At 44.3% G+C, this 8,436-nt stretch overlaps 1 long non-coding RNA gene across 3 annotated transcripts in view; it reads right to left on the bottom strand.

Moving 5' to 3' along the window:
- Positions 1-636: 636 nt before the first annotated feature.
- The window catches only part of LOC105085403 (uncharacterized), a 56,909-nt gene continuing 49,109 nt past the window's right edge, over positions 637-8,436 (bottom strand). For 2 of the 3 annotated variants that reach the window (XR_010381762.1, XR_010381764.1), the window contains exons 5-6: positions 1,594-1,762; positions 637-788 (exon numbers count right to left, since the gene is read on the bottom strand). This is a non-coding gene — a long non-coding RNA (uncharacterized LOC105085403). Of the gene's footprint in view, positions 789-1,593; positions 1,763-3,647; positions 3,890-5,331; positions 5,466-8,436 lie in introns of all 3 variants that reach the window. The other variant, XR_010381763.1, reaches the window with a different exon arrangement.

Below are 8,436 nucleotides of genomic sequence, written 5' to 3'. Positions count from 1 at the left end.
TCTGGGTGGAGGACGCCCAGGAGTTCATTTCTCCCGCCCCAGTCACATATGCTTTCTATATGTGATCAAGTCAGTGTGCCTAAGCTTTGACACCTCAAGTCATCTCTACCCCAGGAAAGTTCCCTGCCCACCCCACACACTGCCCCAAAAGATGAGGAGTGGCCTTTCCTTCTCTTATTGAGAAGGAAAAGCCGGGTTGGGCCTACTCATAAATCTAAGTTTAACAAGTGTCAGATTACTGATCTGAGTTCTGCTGGGCTAACTCGTAAATCTAAGTTAATAAGTGTCGGTTTGCTGATTCCCTGCTCATGTTTGTTTTTGCTAGCCAGCTGGATTTTCAGAGAGACATTTCTGGCCTTGGAATGTTGGTTTGCTGCCTCCCTGTCTCTGCTTTTGTGATAATGATGCTGCTAAAGCTGTTCCATGCCTATTGGCCGAATACCCCAAGCTTGTAATTAACCCTATAAAACCTCATACATACGTTTTGGAGGTGCTCAGAGCTTCGGAGCAGAAGCCCCTCTGAGCCCACCGGCGAAATAAATCTGAGTACTCCAACCCTCCCACCCTTGTTTCTTGGCTGGCCTGTCGTTTCCATAACATTTCCATATCCAAGTCAGAAGTCTTATTTATGGACTGATGGTTGGTTCCAAATGTCCCCTTATGGCTTCATCCGGCCGATAGGTCATAACCCCACACAGAGGCTCCTGAGGGCCCCGCACTTACCTGGGTCCCCAGATGTGCAGATCATGCTTCCTCAGGAGCCCACTGCATACAGCATCTATAAATACCTGTAATGATGCCCAAGAGCCTGGCTTAGTTGCACCGACACAGTTTTCATGGTGTTACTATAAGGATAAAGCGATTTCTACTCTAAGCCTAACCTTGTTTTGCTCATACCATTTATGTGATAATCTGCTAAAGAGAGATGCTGGAATTACAGAGACCCTGCATTGGTTATTTGCTGACTCTCCCGAGGGAACAGGAATGAGCTGTTTCTTTATTCCGCCATAAACACGGGACTGTTTTGATTTCTCAACTCTGTTTTTTTCTGTTTACCTCTCTCAGCTTCTGGATACTAAGAAACTATACTTGGGCCTCTCCGATGGGGCCTACCCTGACCTGGGGAGCAGTCTCGAGGGGCTGTGGAGGGCTGGCCACTGGGGAGGATGCAGGCTATCACCTCCTTTTCCCTGTGCCCTTATCACTCGGAGCTGGCTTTGGCTAAGTTTTGAACCTTTATCCTACATCTCGAACAATCCCCAGTGAACAAAGCTTGGCCATCTCTTTGGGGACAGTGTCTCCCTAGGCCAGGCTGGTCTTCCCGCAGGAGTTGGCTGTCAGGCACCGCAAGGGTGTTGTGAGGTTTCTATCAGAAAGGCATCTTGCATTCTGGCAACAAAAGCCTCAGCCTCCAGCCTGGGTGCAGGTAAACGCCCCCCAGGAGGGCCTCCTGCATGGCCCTGGTGCCAGATACCCATCTCCAGGTGCCCCTCTGAGGCTCCTGGGGAAGCCCTCTGTCCCCAAAATACTCAGAACCCCCTTCTCCTGCAGAAAGACGAATCTCCCCCAAAGCAGCTCCTGACAAGCACTCACCCCTCAAGAGAAATGTGCTTCCTGTTTGCTTTCTCCTCCATGGCAAGCAAACAGCAGCTTCCCAGCCAGCACGTACGCTCTGGACAGGGTGAGGAATCTTCTGGACAAAGCTCCTTCCTCAGTGAGGCGTTGAGTACCCAGGGAGAAGCCTGAGGTGTGAACACGCTCCCTGTGGCGACAGAAGAAATAGAAAGGTGCTGGCTTGTTTCTTTTCACTGTTTCAAGGAATTAAGTACCCAATGCTAATACCTAAAGCAATTGTTTTGCACTTGAGATTCATATATTTCTATATTTATGCAAACCAGCTCTGGGCTGTGGGCTGTGGATGTTAATAGTTTTCAGTCTCTTTGGGGCATCTGGCCTCATGTTCCCCCGCTGGGCAATTACCCAGAGTCAAAGGCAGCAGGATGGGTGGAATGTCTCTCAGGTCCTGAAGAGCAAATCTCACAGCTGCGCACTCCAGGCTATGCTACCTGCCCTCCTCCAGCCTGAAACCAGCAGGAAACCCCTGTGGTGTTGCAGGGGGAGCAGGTGGGGGTGGGAGGGAGGCTGGGGACCAGGAACAGGGTGGGTTTCTGGGTGGCATGTGTCTGTAGACAAGAGGTGGTTACCTTAATGGTTTTCAAAATTTAGTGTGAACACGAATCATCTGGGAATCTTGTGAAAATGCAGATTCTGACTCAGTGGATCTGGGGTGGGGCCTGAAATTCTGCATTTCTGACAAACTCTCAGTTCAGGCCCATGCTGTCAGTCCCCCAACCATACTTTATAAAGCAAAAACTGGTAAAGAAAAAAATAGGAGGTGGTGAGGATTCAAAGACAAAATTTTCCCGCTTCTGTACTTGGGTTTGAGTTCCAGATTGTGTTCCAAATGGCTTTTCATTTATATGCCCAAGGAGACTTTGTTAAAGTTGCTCGTCTTTCCCCAGATACAATGCCTGACGGCCAGTTTTCTGTTAGATTTGTCTGGAGAGCTAGGTATGTAGGTATGTGCTGCCCCCTGCTGGTCATAGCCTGGCACACACATCCCACTGGATGGAGCTTTTTGGGGTCTGGAAAGACATTAGATTAATTCCTCCAAACTCATAGGCTCATACTATAACAAGCACCTTGATATCCATATTTTTAAAGCTTTAATACAGGTTATGACTGCAGATCTGGTTCTCCAGACTACGTGTTAGATCTGTCAGGCGCCCTTCGTGCTCATTTAGTACTGGGTGGTGGGTGTGTCAGAATGACTGGAGTTTTGGTCACAAGAGACAAGAAGGAATATGTGTCCTGTAAAGGCATTCCAAGCTACTCTGGTAGGCAGTCCCTTCTCTCTGCTGAGAACCACCACAGTGTTAATTATTTTTCATATGAAGAAACTGAGGGCTCAGAAAGGCTAAGTGACAGGGCACACTGACAGTGGAAAAGCTGGTCCTAGAACCTGAGTCCTGGGATCCCAGGTCCTGAGTCCCAGGTCATGGCTCTGTGTGGGAGCTGGACAGTCTCCCTCGAGACTAGGATGGGTGACTCTTCAGAGCATCACCAACCCTTCCTGCCCAATGAGTCAGTTTGGTCAGAAGGAGGGGAGAGAGGGCAGTGGGGCAGCCTCTACGAATTATTTTTAATACAACAGCTCTGGTAATAGCCCAGCTGTGGCTGTCTCCAGGCTTCCTTTGTCAAGGACAATGCTTGTAATGACCCCTGAAAAACCCTAGAATTGGGAATTTAAGCTCCAGGACTTTCCTTTAAAGATTACTGTGGAAAACAGGGATGGAAGGGATGAGAAACCCCTCTTCTTGTGAATAACACAAATAATATCCTTCCAACTCTCATCTTACAATGGAGGCAACTTCAGCTTATGGTTTGTGCAGTAACCCAGTTAACAGAGAGACTCACTAGCAGGCCACACTAGGTGGCGTATTAACTGATGGTGGGGAAAAGGGCCAGAAAGAAAATCAAAGGACAACATGGTTTCTAGCAGCCAAAGAGAAAAGAGAAAAAAAGAAAATTGATTGGTGGGGAAAAATCCAAGAGGCCAATTCTGCTCTCTGTCTTTTACTGCTTACCCTCCTTCAGAACTGTTTTATGCCTTCTCCTTTCTCCTAAAGTCGCCAACACGTTTCCCTTCAAATTTAGCTGATGATCTCAATGCATGTTTAGAGACACTGATACGCAGAGAAAATGGACAAGCACCAGCTCATTCCTCTGCTGTCAAGTCCACCACCTCCTGCCTCTGCCGTCTTGCACCCACGAGAAGCTTCCCTCCAGTTAGAAAAGGAGACATGACTGTGGTCCTAATGAGGACTTTCTAGAGGATGAGAAAACAAGGAGAGTTTAAGGGAATCAGTTCCCAGATCCTCATGGAGCCCAAAAGTGGTCTAAGCTGGGGCCTCTTACACCCTGCTGGTCATGTAGACATTCTTGTTACGTAACCAGCCCCAGGGCTGGACTCCTCTGGTGGGGGGGCCCTCACCAATACCAGGGGCAAAGCATGGCTATCACCAGGGAATGACATTTCTTATTTCGTAAGACAGTTTCAGCTAGTTCCAGGCCTGCAGGGGTGCAGTCCACCCCCGATCTGTAGTCAAAGCCTTTTTACGATGAAAGAAAACACTCTTAGTTTGACAGTACTTACTCGCCTTGTAACATTGCCTAATCAGACAGACATCAAACTGTACATGCAGATTCCAAACATTTTCAATAGCCAGGGAGAGGCTGTTTTAGATTTAAACAAAGAGCTGAAGCACTCAGTGTTTCCAGCACAAACTCTCTCATGTTTTTGTAGTAACTTTACAAATCTTTTGCTTCCCTGATCTCTACGTGCATACAGTTTATGCTATAGATCTGTTGTGTAGTTAAGAACCATAATCGATCATTAATTAAATCTCCATCTTCAGACCAACTCTTTTCCATAAAAATAATGTCCTGGAGGGGCTTTAATTCTATTTCCTAATAAATGTGATTATCAACATCAGTACTATCATGAGTTTCACTAGCTTCAACAACATTACTTTTATCCATGCTTTCTAAATTACAGCAAGTAGTACTCTGGGCAGATGGTTACAACGTGAATCAGACACAACTACAGTATAACTAACTTTTTCCCTCTCAACAAAAATCCACCTCTGTGTACACGGTACGAATTACTTTCCTACTGCTGCTGTAATAAACGGCTACAAACTGAATGGCTTAAAACAACGCCAATTTGGTGTTTTACACTGCTAAAGGTCAGAAGTCTGACATGATTCTCACCGGGCTAAGGTCAAGGTGTTGGCAGGCCTGCTTCCTCGTGTAGAGGTTCTAGGGGACATTTCGCTTCCTTGCTTTTTCCAGCCTCTGGAGGCTGCCCACGTCCTGGGCTGTGGCCCCTTCCTCCATGCTCAAAGCCAGCCATGATCGCTGAGTCCTTCTCATGCTGCCTCTCTGATTCCCTCTCTCCTCACCTCTCTTCCTAACCCCTTCCAGTGTCATCACATGGGCCCACTTGAATAATCCACGATCCTCTCCCCATCTCAAAGTCAACGTATTAGCAAACAATTTCCTCTGCAATCTTAATTCTCCTGTGCCAAGTAACCTAACATAGTCCACAGGTTCCAGGGATTAGGACATGAATATCTTTGGGGGGATTTCGATATTATTTTCCTACCATATCCTATATATTATTTCTCAGCAGAGTATAAACTTGAGGCCAAGTCTCTGTTATTCCAGGACTCAAAATGTCTGAGTAGAGAAATAAGAAGTCTTGAGTACCCAGCCAAATTCCTCTGGTTTTATGGCTTAAATAAATATTGATTTCCGATGAGAAAAGTCCACAACAGGGTCTATGGGAGGCACTCTAGTCGTGTTTAAAATGTGTCCACTTGAAAGAGTAATAAAACAATTACCTACAAAAAAAAAAGAGCAAAAAAACAATTACCTATAATTACCTACAAAAAGGGCACAGGTCTAGACAATGTTAAGGTTGCATTTTACAAACTTTAAAGGAACAGATCATTTTCATGTCATAAAAATGGTTCCAAAACATAGGGAAGAAAAAAGAAAGATGGAGAGAAGCCACCCAGTTGTTTCATCAGACTAGCAAACCCTGTATTGAATAACTATTATTCAGTGCCCTGCATACACCCACCAGCCCATTCAAGGCCCCTCAGTGTGTCATTTGTTCTCACTTCCACTTTTTTCCCTTTGCCCTTCAACCCTGCTGCCTGCACCCTGTCCCTTCCCCAGCCCTTGTCATGGGCCAGCACTCTGGTGTATTTGCAACCTTGTAAAATGGGTTCTGTATGCTTGGGTTTTTAAATTTCATAAATGACATTCTGTAAAAAAAAAATGTATCATAGGGCAAGAAAACTATTGGCTAATCTTATACATGAATGTAGATGCAAAATTTTTTTACAACTACTTTTCCAGTATTCATCTTGATATATTACATGTACTATTATGTTCAGATGTCCAAGATATTGTTCAGCTAAAAAGTTGCAAAAAATCGTGCGCAATAGTATTCATAAATAAATTAAAAAAATAAATAAAATGTCCAATTAACATGAGTTGCAGCACGAGGAAAAGAAAGGTTAGTGCTCAGTGGTGGTCCTGACGCTGGGAAAGACATCCCAACAGGGTGCATTCCCCAGTTACAGATTTTCATAGACTGGGGGGCCTGTAAGTTCCCCACAAGTATTAACTTGGGCTTCTGCTGTGAGCACCCCTGGCCACTGTGCCTGGGATACCTCTGACTATATTCACGTAAAGACATCAAACAACTTGGCTTGTGTGGGCCTGCTTGCTCATTCCGGTTGCTGGGTTTGGGCATGTCATCCTAATATCTGCCCTAATTGCAGGGCCCATTTTATCGATGCTGAGTTATCGTTCCAGCTATGTCTGCCCCTTCTCCTTGGACTAGGATGCCTTCCAGGTGTCCTACTTATGTTATAAGGTCTTCTCCTGCAATATGTCTTTCCTGACGAAAAATTGATTCAGCTCAGCCCATTTCCCCTAGACCAGCTCCTAATTCTTTTAAGGTCTCTTATTTTGAGTGGGCCAAATGCTGTCTGATCCTCCACACATGTTGTTGCTGGTGAGTACCACTGCTTTAGTCCATTTAGGAAATAAAGTGGAGACCCCAAAATGCTGAGTTCCTTGTATGAGTAGCACTGACCCCTAAGTGAATTTTGGTTTGTGTTACTGTAGTGCTTCTCATAGCCATCCGTGTTGAAATTTAGTCTTTCCATCCTAAGGAATGTAGGCCATCAAGTTGTAACTAATTATCTTCCTTTGTCAGCAATCTGAGTACGCTAATTGTAGCTCTAACTCTGCATGGATTTCTTACCCACAAATGGCTATTTTTACACGCAATGTTCTAGAAGATAAGACAGGCAGTGGACAACCATCTACCATTATATTCCAATACCTTTCTTAAACCTTCATTATCACAATTAATGGTCCCTGCCACAATTAATTAACATCCCCCCTGTGTCTCTCTAGATGAATTCTGTCTCCCCAGACAGCTCATTGTGAGGCTCAGGCAGGAATGTGTGGTGTGCCCTGGCATCTAAGGGACCTGAAAGAGTGTCCTGTCCACTCCCAGGCTAATTTACCCTCATGTTTGTAAAAGACCTCGGGTCTCCACAGCCAGATGGGGTTCAAATGCTCACAGGATCCAAAATGGCAATGCACAAGTCTGCAGGTTATTGTCGGAACACGACACAATATAAACTAGCACTGAAGTAAGAACACACAGCACAGCCCAAGGCTGCCTCACAGCGAAGGGTCCGGAGACACTCCTGCTGAGCTCCAGGTTTCCTCCCCCTGTAAGGGCTGTACCAGGGTACACTTTGTCTCTTAAATCAGGAACCTCCAACTTCTGTACAGAATCCCTTGGAACGAGGGGCTCCAAGTGGGGCTTCCGCCAGTGTTTCTTCTACCTCACTGGCTACATCAGCGTTTTCTTGTTGACAGAACCTGCAGTGAAGGGAGAGCCCTCTGCGAGTTTGCACTGAGGTGCAAATCATCCATTTCGTTGTTGCCAGTACACAACGTCTTGAAAGTCCTCAGACTCAAGGTTATAAAGCAAAGCTATTAAGTCATTATGTTTCATGCCTGTGCCACGTAGCCACGTGCCACATGGCCACATTTATTATTTTATGTGGTCCAGGCTATTTTATGTAGTTCAGGACTATACAGTTAACTCTCACAGCACACCTGGCTATATAAACTGCTTTTAAAAATATCTCCATTTTAGAGATTCATTTCCAGTGAAAATTTATAGATGTTTAGTAATTTATCAAAAGTTTATTTGTGCTTTTTTAAAAAAAATCATTTTTGTATTAATATTAATGCTAATGATAACTGGATTCAGAAGAAAAGTTTCCTAACCTTTCAAACCTTATGGTCACAGGAGATAAAACATTAAAATTTTAAATCTCTGTATATTTTCATTGGAGAGAAATATGATCTAGTGAACAAGAAAAATACTTCGAGCATAAAAAGGCACTACATTAGGATAAAATTCTATGAGGGGGAAGCCTGGAATTACAAGTTAAAGCACCAAAAGGCAAAATGTAAATTTTTCTAAATGCTAAAGAAAATCTTACATTTAGGAGTGATGTTTTTATTCTAAAATGTCAGTATTGATCATCTACTGGGATTACGTCCTTTGCAACTCTTTCAAAAATTATAGTTTGCAACATTTCTTTGGACAAAAATATTAGATTTCAATGTAAAGAGTGTGAGGAGTTTCATATTTTTTTCCAAATCCCTTTTGAAAATGTGCAAAAAATCGGAAGTCATTGACCTAAAGAAATGTACTTAAGTATATTAGGAGGACTGTCAAATTTTTTCACAGTAGCATTTTTGAAATAG

Source organism: Camelus dromedarius, chromosome 7 (genome assembly GCF_036321535.1).
Source record: "Camelus dromedarius isolate mCamDro1 chromosome 7, mCamDro1.pat, whole genome shotgun sequence".
Classification (NCBI taxonomy): Eukaryota; Metazoa; Chordata; class Mammalia; order Artiodactyla; family Camelidae; genus Camelus; species Camelus dromedarius.
Note: the sequence above shows the minus strand (reverse complement) of the source record. Positions and strands in the feature narration are given on the sequence as shown.